Below are 13,652 nucleotides of genomic sequence, written 5' to 3'. Positions count from 1 at the left end.
AATTGCAAAAAAGATAAGTTTCGCCCCGGGCCAAAAAAAACCCAAAAAAAAGGGGGGAAGGGGGGGGGGGGAGATGATATATAGGTTAATTATTGTGTTAGTAAAATTGTGTGGTATTGTGGTAAATTGTGGTAAAAATTTTAATCTGTAATTTACAAAATTATTTTTAGGCTCAGGTCAGAATTTATGTATTTTAAATTGGGATTGACTATACTTTGTGGTATACATTGTGGCTTTCAAGCATGGAAAACCTTTACTTTTATACTTTGTGGAATGTGTTTTATTTATCTGTACCACTGGGGAAAGCTGTTGGGCTGAAACGCTTCTGGTTTTAATATGTATTACAGTTGTCCTCTCTCTCTCTGTGTAAACCTGTTATTATTTATTATTAGGCCTTGTCTCAACCTTCTTGGTTACCTGGTCCTTCTGGGTTGCAGGTTTTTCTCCCCCTCTTTTTGTTTTGGTTTTGCTGTATTTATTTACTTCATTTATGTCCTACTTTTCTCCCCAAGGGAGACTCAAAGTGGCATACACCATTCTCTTCCATCTTATGCTCACCACAACCCTGTAAGGTAGGTAAGGCTGAGTGAGCGTGACTGGCCCAAGGTCACCCAGCATGCTTCCATGGCAGAGTGGGGATTGGAACCTGGGTCTTCCAGATACTAAGCTGCTGAGTACCACACCACACTGGCTACAAGCAGCATTGAAACTTTTCCTTGCTAATAATTCCGAATATTCTAATGTTAGTAGAAAGATGTCTGAGGTAAGATGTATTCCTCATTTTTCCCCTGGAAGGAGTCTCGTCACTGAAAAGCGAGATGATTTAGCCAGAATTGTCCAGGTGGCCATCTACTGAACCATAAATAGAACTTTATTCCTGTGAATCTCACATCTGTTTATGTTCATACTCATATACTCACAGTATGGTGGGATGATATTTATATCAGCTGATTGCCCTGCAATAAACGTTTCACATCTTTAGCTCTTTCCATGCAAGTGTTTACTAAAGAGTGTGCAAGAACTTGTCCTCCCCTACCCTAGTTTATTCTACTAGCTGTCATGTGTCACAGAGATTTCTGGCTTCCATTCAGTGATGAGTGAAGAGCATGGAGTGCTTTCTGCTTTTTGCAATGGTCTGTTTCCCATAAAATGAGATCGATGCTATATTTCTATTCCTGCACCACCAGATGTGCTTGTACAAAGTATTTGCTGTACCAGTTCATAAAACAGTATATGTCATTCACCTGCATAAAGTAGGTGACATGTGGAGATTTGGTGCCCGATAGCCTGAGAGATCTCAAAAACAATATTGGATTAGGGTGTCAAAATATAAAGCTAAGAGGCAAGGATGTACCTTTTAATTTTTTAAAAAGTATTTTGAAATGAAAATTAAACCTGCAAATATGTGATTAATGCTGACTGCACTAAAAGAAACAAGACAAGGAAATATTTTTAATAAGATGAAATACATGGTGTCTTAAGCATGATTTGACAGAAGTTCTACTAAAATCCAAGGAGTTTCTTTGCTAGTGTGTCTAAGCAAAATATAAGCCTGCAGTCCTGAAGTAAAAATTTAGCACAATCTATAAGGCTGCTTTCACAAGAAGATTGTTGTTGTTCAGTCGCACAGTCGAGGCCGACTATTTGCATCCCCATGGACCAGATCACGCCAGGCCTTCCGGTCTTCTGCCGTCCTCTGAACTTTGCTCAACAAACAAGAAGGTCCAGGCACTCAAACCAGAGTGGGGGTGGGTGGGTTGTTTTTGTTTAGCATCTACATGACATCCCCTAATTGTCCATTTTCCTGATTTCCCTCTGCTTTGCACTGATCTTTCCCAAATCTGGTTTGGTACCATCTTCTTTGAAAGCTCACTATCAATGTGTGTTCATATGCTGTGTGGATGGGAAGGTGCACATTTTTGCAGGTCTCTCCCACATCAGTACCATTTTGTGTACCTCAGCACCCCTGCAGCAGCCATTTCATCTCATTATCAGAGAGCTCTTCAAGCAAAGTAAGCAACTGGAATGTCACTATAACATTACAAACTTACAACAATCTGCTAGATCTTCTACCTTTCCAGCTCTACTTTAAAAAAAATTGTTAGTAATTTTATAATCAAACTTACAACAGCAACCAACAACATAACTAAAAATAATTACACTCGATAATTAGTAAGAATTCTAAACTAACAACAACATAACATCTAATAACAGGATTATGGGATATCTTTAACTTTCTTAATAAAACATAAATTTCAAAAATCTTTTAGGTAGTTTATATAATGGATTGGAAGTCTTTGCAACATATTCAAAAAAAGAAAACCATCGTATTAAAAAATTATTCGATAAAGAAGAAGAGTACGAAGACAAAATCTGTTCTGTGATCTTATCTGCTACTGCTAAATCCCAACACTTTGAGACCTATTGCTTAACAGTGGGTGTTTTAGCCTGATTCCAAGATTGGGCTAGCAATGTTTTAGCCGCTGACAGTAATATAGAGATCAGTTCCCTTTTTTCCTTAGATAAAGAAGAATCTGGTAATACGTTAAGAAGCAGCGCATCTGGAGAGAATGGTAAGGATTGCCCTATTATTTTGTGAATTTCAGCATGCACTTTGAACCAGAAACTATTAACTGCTTGACAAGACCACCAACAATGTAAAAAGGTTCCTTTCATACCCTTTCCAACATAACGGAGTGGATCTAAAATTACTATAAAACAGACGTAAAGGTGTCAAGTACTAGCGGGTATAAAGCTTAAAGGATTGTAGCTTTATAGCTAGATTGTTTGTTGTAAATTGAAAAGAATTCCATATTTTATTCCAAATTTTGTCATCAAATAAAAATTTTAAATCTTTTCCCCAGGCTTTTTGTAATGAAGATTTAGCCTGCCAAATATTTTCATTAAGAATATTATAGATGATAGAAATGGCACCTTTAGTATACTTACTAGATCTGGCTAGTAGTTTCTCAAAATTAGTCAATGGTCTAGATAAAGTAGAAGATCGAGATAATTCTTTAAACATATGTTGCAATTGATAGTATTGCAACCATCTTATGTTAACATTGGGCTTATTTTGAAATTGTTGGATGCTCAAAAGATTACCTTTAATCATTATATCACTTAGTTTAAAAATATTTTTTTCTCTCAAATTGATGTAGTCAAAATGATCCCTACCTGGGGGAAACCAGTGTTGTCCCAAAAAGGCTGCTATGGGAGAAATACCAGGGGTAAGTATTGATCTATATTTTCCCCAAATTTTTAAGGTATGAGTAATATATCTATTAGTATAAAATTTCCATCTTCTATCCTTGGGTAGATTCCATATAGTTTCGTATAACTTGTCATGTCTTAAAAACTGTGCTTCAATTAAAGTCCAAGATTTTTCACAATACGGGTCAGCATAATAAATTAGAGCCTTAGGCTGAGCTGCCTCATAATATTTAATTAATGATGGTAGGGCTAGGTCTCCTCTTGCCTTTGGCTTACATAAAAGTGACATATTTAGCCTAGCCTTTTTACCGTTCCATAAAAATTTAGAAATTTTTGTATTCCAGTCCCTAAAATCTTTAACAGGAATATCAATAGGTAAATTTTGAAACAAAAATAAAAATGTAGGTAATATCATGGATTTAATCAGGTCTATTTTCTCAAGCAGTGAAAAATTTAATTTGTGCCTTTCTTCGAATAGTCTGTTCATCGTGTTATTTAAGGGTTTGAAATTGCATTGGTAGATATTATCTAGATTCAAAGGAATATCTATACCCAGGTGTTTCCACTGTGTAGAGACAATTCTGAAGGAATATTGTTTAACTACTATATCAATTGTCTAGGGAGAAAGACTTATGGGATAAAATACAGATTTTTTGTAATTAATGGAAAAACCAGAGACCCTACCATAATTACTAATATGTGCAATTAAAGGTTTCAGAGAGGTTAGTGGATCTTTAACATTAAAAATGACATCGTCAGCAAATAAACTCATTTTACAAGAAATGGTATCTATACTTATGCCTTTTATAATAGAATCTTTTCTTATGGCAAAGGCTAGAGGCTCCAGGGACAGGGCAAATAAAATAGGAGAAAGGGGGCACCCTTGACGGGTACCCCTTTGTAAATAAATATCTGGTGAATTAACTTGATTTATTGAAAAAAACGTTTTTGGATTTCTATAGATGGCATGAAGAATTTGAAGGAATTTAGGACCAAAGTTCATAAAATGCAATAATTCTAACAAAAAAGTTGGCTCCACTCTATCAAACGCTTTTTCAGCGTCGACAGAGAGTATTGCTGATACAATTTTTTTGTGTTTATTTATTTATATTTATATCTTCGATTTCTTATACCGCCCTAACCCCCGTGGAGGTCTCTGGGTGGTTTACAGAGAGGGTGCTAATCACATTACTCCCTAACTAGGGCCACATTTGTACGGGGTGGGACTGCCTACCGGCACCCGGTGGTGGTCGATGTTTTTTACTTTTTTGGCTCGGCTCTTCTTCAGTTCTTTCCCTGGTGTCTCCCCTCTGGCGAGATGTTCCTCCTGGCGCTCAGGCGAGTTAGCTTGTGGCACGCGATTCACGTGTTGACAAAAGTCTATAATATTTAATGTTTTTCTTATATTGTCTGTAATATTACGGCCAGGCATAAATCCCACTTGGTCCTTATTAATATAATTTAATATAATGGAGTTGAGTCTAGAAGCTAAAATGGACAAAAAGATTTTAAAATCCGTATTTAAAATGGATATAGGCCTATATGATGCCGGTAATGACAAATCTTTATCGGGTTTTGGAATAACTATCACTCTAGCTTCAGTCCAAGACTGAGGGATAGAGCTAGTACTCAAAGCATAGTTTATAATTTTTAAAAGATGACCACCAATTTCAGAATTAAATTTTTTGTAATATTCAATTGGATATCCATCTCTACCTGGAGCTTTATTGTTTTCCATAGCTTTAATTACATTATTCACTTCCTGCATGGTAACTGGTTTTTCAAAAAAATCTTTGTGTTCTTTAGTTAATTTATTAGTAAACTGAATGGAATTTAAATAGCTTGGAATAATAGTCCACAAAGACTGAAACTATACTTTTGGGTGAGGTTTGTAAATAGTTTTTATTATCCCTAATAGCATAGATTGCCGATGATGAGATTTTCTGTGCTATTCTATGTTTTAAAATCTTGATAGATTTAGGAGTTCTAGTAATGAATTTTTGTTTTAAGAACATAATTTGTTTTTGTATCTCGGATGTTTCTATTAGATCCAACTTTTTTCTTTCTTGTTGAAGTTTCTTGTATCATTTTTTTCCTCCTTATTTCTTGTGTCTTGTTTCTAAACTACTAATTTTTAATAAGTCATTTATAACCTTTTGTCTATTTTTTTATAGGTTGAAGCTATTGAGATTAGATGTCCTCTCATGGAGACCTTAAAGGCTTCACAAATTGAAAGTTGGGAAGCAGGACAGTCCACATTGAATCTAAAATATTCTATGATTTTGCTTTTAATGTATTCTCTTATGATTTCGTTTTGTAATAAAGAAGTATTTAAAGTCCATAAAAAGTCTTTGTCTTTGTCATGCTGTGATTTTAACAAACAAGAAACCCAAGAGTGATCAGATAAAATGGTTGGTCCAATTTCTGTATTTATCACTTTTGGAAGCATAGCCTTATTAACTAACAAATAATCAATTCAGGAATACACCTGGTGCCTTGGAGAGAAAAAAGTATATTGTTGATTACCTGGATTTTTAGCCCTCCACACATCTGCTAAATCAAAAAAAATAAATACATTATTAAGTTCAGTAAGATTCCAATGTTTTTTCTTATTAGCTATAGTGGAATAGGTTTTATCAATATTAGGGTTGACAATATAGTTTAAATCTGCTCCTATTATAAGTTCACCTGATTTGAATTCCAAAGGTTTTTTCAAAGTGTTTTTTAAGAACACGATTTGATCTGTATTAGGAGCATATATTGAAGCAATTGTTAGTTGTTCTCCAAAAAGTTCTCCCTGTACAAATACATATCTCCCCTGCGGGTCAATTTCCAATTTATTACTCTGAAAAGGTAAGTTTTTTTAGATTAAAATCGCAGTGCATCTAGCTTTAGAGGTTCCCGGGGCTTGAAACTGTTGAGAAAACCACTTGGTTTTTAAAACTGGATAAGTAGAATTTTTCAAATGTGTTTCCTGAATACATAGTATTTGAACTTTTCATTTTGTCCATAGATTTGAAGCTCTTTTAATTTTAATTTTGTCATTAAGACCTCGTGCATAACTAGATGAAATATTTATTTGTTGCATCTAACTTCCAAAAAAAACCTTAACAGTAACTTTCTATAAACAGCCTAATAACCAGCAATAAGTAATCTATTAAGCAGGTATTATAACAAATACCTTCATAAACCTGAACACAAAAAACAACTAAACAACAAACCCTAACTAGGGTTAGTGTCTAGACTATTTGTTCTAAATTAGAACAAAACAGGAGTGCAAATGCCATCCACTCCTGCTAGAACCACTCCATAGTAAACATTAACTTCTGGTGGGGATGAATATGGTAATAATAAATTTAAATAATGAACCACCTTCCCCCCCCCCATAGCCAAGGATTTTTTACAAAAAAATGAAATACATTTTGATATCATTATATAGGTAAAAATGAACTATATAATTAAAACAGTCAGCTTTATAAAATTTAAAGCATTAATATTGCAACTTTAGCTAAAAAAGAAGTACGTAATTTCGTCATTACTCTTTTCAAATAAATCTTTACATAAAGAGATAGTAATTACATCATTACTCTCTATGGGTATTACCAATAAAGTAAAAGACATATTGCAACCAGTCATAAACACAACAATAAAACTCGTAAATGCAAAAAGATGTGCTAGGTATTTTGAAAATTGCTATAGAAGACGAATAACAAGGATCCAAAGTTGTTCAAATTACAGGCATGAAAACCCTAAGTCACTCTACTATAAGATCTTCTTCCTCTTGTTTGGAGAGTTTTATACCAACCGCTAAAAGCAAAGCCTTCCCAGTAACTCCATCAGCAGCTTGATACAGGAGACCCTTCTTATAAACTTGGATATCAGAAGTGGGAGACCATCGAAATCTGACCTTGGCTTCGTGTAGCTTAGCTGTGACTTTCCTGAGTTTGCGTCTTTTAGCGAGTATTTCTGGAGCTAGATCCAATAAAACTATGATTTTGTGTTCCTTGTATGTGAGAGCACCTTTCTGCCGAGCTACTTTTAGAATTTTGTCTCTCAACCTTTGATATATGAATTGCACCAAGATGTCTCGCGGTCTATCCTTGCATGCCAGCGCTAAGGGGCCCAAACGCTGTGCTCTCGCCAAAGCAGGCACAATTCCGTCCTCAAGCTCAAGTGCTTTTGCCAGCCAAGTAGACATAAAAAACGCTAAATCAGACGACTCTTCAGCTCCTTCCTCAAATCCACGAAATGTTAAGTTATATTGGCACCATTTATTTTCTAAAGTTGCAATTTTATTTTGTACATTGGTGTCAGACGTTTGCAAAGACCTGACTTCATCTTACAAGGCTAGCGCCATTTCAGTCGCATTTTCGGCCACTTTTGTTGCCTCTGTAATTTCTTTAGCCATGTCCTGGATTGAGGTTTGCAGGGGTTGGAGGAGATTCGAGACTATTGTAGACATCGATTTTATGATGTCTTGTTTTAAGTCAGTAAGGTCTCGTCTAGTAATAGGATCAGTTGAATCATCAGATTTTGATTCAGCCGTCATTCTGGCTATGTTGGGAGAGGCCGAGAGCAGAAGTTCTTCGGGAGATATTGTAGTGAAAAAGGTACGTACTGATTCCTTTTCAGCTCGATGGCCAAGAGGCAAAAGTCTGGGGGCTTTTTTGATGTTTTTCTTTGGCATGGAGACGGTTTTAAATGATTTAAAGTAGAGATATGGGAGATGGGATCAGGAGCACTGAAATTAAGTGTGCGCCATGTGCCGCTAGCTCCGCCCACCCCCTCCAGCTCTACTTTTTCAAAATCTATTTCTATCACTTTTCATTGGGGAAAAATGTTTTTCCCCTTATATCTCTACAATGAAAGAGACAACAGGCTTATTTCTTTAAAAAATGAAAGCTCCAAATTCAGGAGAGCTAGCAGATAAACTGGGAGCGGTGGCGCAGGGAGCTAAAGCACCTGCCTTAACATCTAACGAACAGCTTGTAGGATGTTTGATACCCACCGTGACTGGGGTGAGCACCCAGCCCTAGTCCCAGCTCCCGCCCACCCAGCGGTTCGAAAGTCATAATAACTTACGAGTAGATAAATGGGTACCTGCCTTAGAAGGCAGGGAGCACCCTCCTCCATTGGGAGGTGAGGTGGGAACCTCAGCAGTGATGGTTCGGCGAGTGGCGGCGGCGGCAGCGGAGTGGCGTGTAATGGCGGCGGTAGTTGAGGCGGTGAGCGGAAGAAAAAGGAAACGCGACATCTAGCGGTGAACCGGTGGCGAAGGCGGAGCCCAGAAGGCGTGAGGGCGAAACGTTCCCTTGCCTCCCTGAGTCCCGGGGTGGTGGCCTTGGACTCCTAGGGGCAAATTCCACCTCTCGCATGTGATGTCTGAGCTGCAATGCCTGCAGAGCTGCCGCCCCCTCCTTTTTCAGGCTCCGTGATAGAACACCGGGCCTGAAAAAGGGCCAGCTGAATGTCAATTTCAGCCCCATTATATCCTATGAGCCATTGTGAGGCTCTAAACTCACAGGGCAGCTGCTGGACCTTCTCCCCAAGATACCAACCAAGTTTGAAGAACATTGGACCGGGGGGTCCAATTCTACGGGCCCCCAAACAGGTTGCCCCATCCCCTCCATCATTCTCTATGGTGGGGAAAAAGTTACTTAGAGAACAATAGAGGGGATGGGGCAACTTGTTTGGGGGCTCGTAGAATTGGACCCGCGGCCTGGTCTGGGGCCACCGTGGGCAGTTCTTCTCCCAACCTTCCCTCTGCCACCCTCGCTGGCCTGCCGGTGTGCCCCAGCCACGGGGGGGGGGCGAGCGAGCTGCTGGAAGGGGAGGCAGTTTAAACCCCCTCCCCTTCCTTCTCGGCCCCGACTTCCTCGCTCTCCCCACAGCCACAGGGGGGCCGAGCAAGCTGCTGGAAGAGGAGGCGGTTGACATCCTGTCCCCTTCCTTCTCAGCCCCGGCGACCGCTGGTTTACGCTGCCTCCCCTTCCCTGTCTGCACTGGCTTGCTCAACCTCCTCGCAGGCCAGGCGGAGGAGGGACCCTGCACGTCTTCGCAGGAGGGGATCTCATGCCGCCGGGGGAGGGGCCGCACCCGTCCACCCACGCTAGCACTCGTTTCCTGCCTGCAATGGGCTTCCCTCCTAGTACTGGCCTGAAGGGGAGGAACGAGGCCGGCCGATGCCCTGTCACCCACCCAACCTCTCGTGACCCCCACTGGTGGAAGCTGCTGGAGAAAACAGGCTGCTGGCCACCCACCACGTCAATCTCGTGCTCTGTGCTGTCGCAGCAGTGCAGGGCCAGGGAAGCCATGCCCATGCCACTCTCAACCCCTGAGCCCCTGCCCTGGTGTGGAGGCGCGAAGCCGTGTCCCCTGGTGGCCCTGTGCGAAGCACTTCTCCTGTCAACCTTGTGCTCCGCGCCGTAGCAATGGTGCGGGGCCGGGGAAGCTGCACCCACACCGCTTTCAACCCCTGAGCCCCTGTCCTGGCGTGGAGGCATGACGCCGCGTCTCCTAGCGGCCCTATGCGAAGCCAGTCTCCTGTCAACCTCGTGCTCTGTGCTGTCGCAGTGATGCAGGGCCGGGGAAGCTGCACCCATGTCGCTCTCAACCTCTGGGCCCCTGCCCTGACACGGACATGCGAAGCCGCATCCCCCGGCAGCCCTGGGCGAAGCCCTTCTCCTGTTGACCTCATGCTCCATGCCATCACAGTGGTGTGGGGCCGAGGTAGCCGCACCAATGCTGCTCTCAACCCCTGGGCCCCCGCCCTGGTGCAGAGGCGCGAAGCTGTGTCCCTGGGTGGCCCTGCGTGAAGCCCTTCTCCCTGGTCCCACGGAGCTTGCTGGAAGATCTGGCCAGCACACACTGCCTCGCTGTGAGGCCTTGGTGCAGCTGAGACTGGCAATGCTTCCCCATGCTGTCCTGTGAGACCACCCATCACTTAGGTGACGAAGGGGTGGGCAATTGCACCTGCTCCACTGCCAGGCTCTTCTCGTGCCCAGGCTCTGGTGTGCAGGCACGTCCCCTGTGTGGCCCGGTTAAAGGCACAATCTCGTCGACGCTGAGAGGCCTATGCGTGGGAACTGGCTGGCTGGCCTCCGCCTCTCCCCCTGCCGCTCCATTGCCACGCCCAGGCCCCCGACCCAGATGCCCTTACCCAGAAAGTATGGTGGCTTCTTGGTCCCCCATAGCTCTTCAGCTTGCCTACCAAGGGTCGCCGCCACTCCGCTGGGCACCGCCACTCCGGAGAGCTGTTGGGAAGCTAGCCATCCCTGCCCTGAATAAAGCCAAAGAGGAACCCCAGGAGCCCTTGAACCACCAGAATGTAAATTGGGAAAGGAAGGAAAAAACCTTTTCACCCCCAAGCAACCCCAAGTCAAAGCCATTGGAGCAAGGCTTTTGGCGGGGGCCGGGCAGGCTCGGAAGCCAGTCGGAATGCCATTCCGGTGCATTCCAGCTTAAAAATAGCCCTGCTTAGCTCCATATGTATGCTTGTAGCACAGCTTCTCCCCCTAAAAGAATTAGGAACTCCTTGAACAGGGAGTGATTTCCAGGAAGGTGTTTGGTAAACAAATGGCAAAAATTGGCTTCCTCTGCTACAGCAAGGAAAATATGGAAAATGAATATTTCAGTTCTTCCTACTGACATGTTGTAGCCCCCAGAGAGGTCTGTGGAGAGAGGATTAAGGAGGATTAGGAGCTGGTTTTGGAGAGTAACAAGCTTTTGGCTTTGTTTTGTGCCCATTACTTCACAAACTAGTTCCTAATATCCCATAATGACTGCTAAGAGGTGCTTAATACTTTGGTGGGCAGCCATTTCACAGTCCCAAGGGCCATGCCCATTGTAATTTTGTCTTCACTGTGATCTGTCTGGAATTGCCTTGAGCCTAGACTTGTCATCATTTTTTTTTTAATCTCAGACAGAATGGGCAAGCAATACTTTTCTGTTTGGCTGTTTGCAAATGACCCCTAAAGAGTATAGCTAACCAATCTCTCTTGGCCATTCAGAAGGAATGGATGCATTCCAGTGGCTATGTGAAGTCAAAAGCAAAGGTGATTCCAGCTATAGACCTAAAACTTCAGGGGACCTGGGTAAAGCTGTTTTGATACTGTAGTCCTTCGTGGTAGGGTTTCAATTGGAGCACCGCCTCAGCCAAACATTTTTGGGTCCACTTCATCCTAAAGGAGAAATAAGGGAGTAAGCATTTTAAACTCCCACAATTTGAAGCAAATTGGCTCTTTTGTTTGGGCTAGCGTTACCAACCTCAAGGTGGGGCCTGGAGTTCTCTGGAATTACACCTGATCTCCAGACTATAGAGACCAGTTCCCTTAAAGAAAAGGCAGCTTCAGAGGGTGGACTCTATGCCATCGCATCCCTGCTAAGCTCCTCCACCATCCTCAGACACCACCCCCAAATCTTCAGGACATTTCATGAGCTGGAACTGGCAACTGTAATCTATGGTGCAGCCTCATTTGGAATACTGTGTACAGTTTTGGTCACTGAATCTCAAAAAGGACATTGTAGAACTGGGGGGAAATGCAGAGGAGAGCAACCAAGATGAGGAAAGGCTGAAGAGTCTGGGACTTTTCAGTTTAGAAGAGACTACTAAGTGGGGACATGATAGAGGTTTGTAAAATTATGCATGGAGTGGAAAGAACTGACAAAGAGAATTTTTTTTCTCTCTCTCCCAAAATACTAGACCTTGGGGGCATCAAATGAAGCGGATGGGCAGTAGATTCAGGATGGACAAAAGGGAATACTTCACAGAGCAAGTGATTAAAATGTGGAATTCGCTCTCAGAGGATGTAGTGATGGCCACATGAATAAACAGCTTTAAAGGGGGATTAGATAGAGTCATGGATGATAGGTCTATCAGTGGCTACTAGCCATGGTGAGTGAGGGGAACCTCCATGTTCCAAGGCACTAAACCTCTGAATCCCAGAGCGAGTAGGCAACATCAGGGGGAGGTCTCAGCCCTGTTGTTGACCCTCCAGAGGAACTGCTTGGCCACTGTATAAGACAGGACGCTGGACTAGATGGACCACTGGTCTGATCCAGCAGGGCTCTTATGGTCTTAAATGGAGTTGGCCCAGGCCTCACTTGTGGACAAGACCACATCTACTTTTATTTTATTCATGACTAGAAATAAGGCCCGTTGTGGAAATAAATACAACGGGAGCTAGAAAGAGGCTCTGGGAGAGTGCTCTGGCTTTGGGCAAACAGTGTCAGTCTGCTTTTAAAACATGAACCTGGGACCTGCACACCACCAGAATACAGCAGATTCCATATGCAACTGACATTCCAACTGCCTTGCGGGGGGGGAGTTTGAGGTGTGGAATGGAGTGAAGTCCAGTCAGCTTCCATATGCAAAAGACCAGGTTGTCGCAGCATTTGTGGTGTGGGCGGGACCTGGGCTTTGCCTTCTGATTGGTGGCGATATATGCTGAGGAGCAGTGCCATCAGCCATACACTAAGGGAGTGCATTTTAGAATTAGAACTTTGGCACCCACTATTCAATTATATATAAGGAGAGATGTCTGTCAGCCAAAAACATCCTGTTAATGCCTCAAATAGTAAAATAAAAACAAATAAAATTAAAATCAATCAAAAGCAATGGAGCAACTGCAATGCAAGTTCAAAGTATTTTGCCCCTCTGAACAAAGGAAACCTGTCCCCTCCTGGATCTATGCTGCTGCCAGCCAGGTAAAATTGGTTTTCAAAGGCAGCCCACACTGAGAGTGTAACAGCATTGCCCCGTTAAAACATGAATAACAGGTGAAGCAGACAAACAGAACTACAGCCCAAACATTTGAAACGATCACGTTCTTTTCCTTCCAAGACAGCAGTACTGGTCTATGAAAATATAACCTCCGGTTTGGTGTAGTGGTTAAGTGTGCGGACTCTAATCTGGGAGAACCGGGTTTGATTCCCCACTCCTCCACTTGCACCTGCTGATCTGACCTTGGGTCAGTCACAAGCTCTGGCACAGCTGTCCTTGAAAAAGAGCAGTGTGTGTCAGAGTTCTCTCAGCCCCACCCACCTCACAGGGTGTCTGTTGTGGGGAGGGGAAGGGAAAGGAGTTTGTAAGCCGCTCTGAGACTCCCAAGTGAAGGGCGGGGTATAAATCCAATCTCTTCTTCTTCTTCTTCTTCTTCTTCTTGGATGCAATCTCCCTTTTGGTTGATGAGGGAGTCAAGGAATATAAAATCTTGAACAATTTCCATTTTTTCATTGTCAACCTTTGGTTGTGTAATTCCCCAGCAGTCACTATTTTTGTCTTCTTGATGTTCAACTGTAATCCTGCTTGATGTTCAGCTGTAATCCAGAGGCAGGCAAGTTCATGACTTGGATGCACACAGTCTGTTTATGGGAGTATTGTCTCACAACGCTATTGGTTCTGCTGCAACTCAGGCCCCTTGGTGGTATGCTGATATAAC

This window comes from Gekko japonicus, unplaced genomic scaffold (genome assembly GCF_001447785.1).
Source record: "Gekko japonicus isolate JY-2015 unplaced genomic scaffold, Gekko_japonicus_V1.1 scaffold1569, whole genome shotgun sequence".
Taxonomy (NCBI): Eukaryota; Metazoa; Chordata; class Lepidosauria; order Squamata; family Gekkonidae; genus Gekko; species Gekko japonicus.
Note: the sequence above shows the minus strand (reverse complement) of the source record.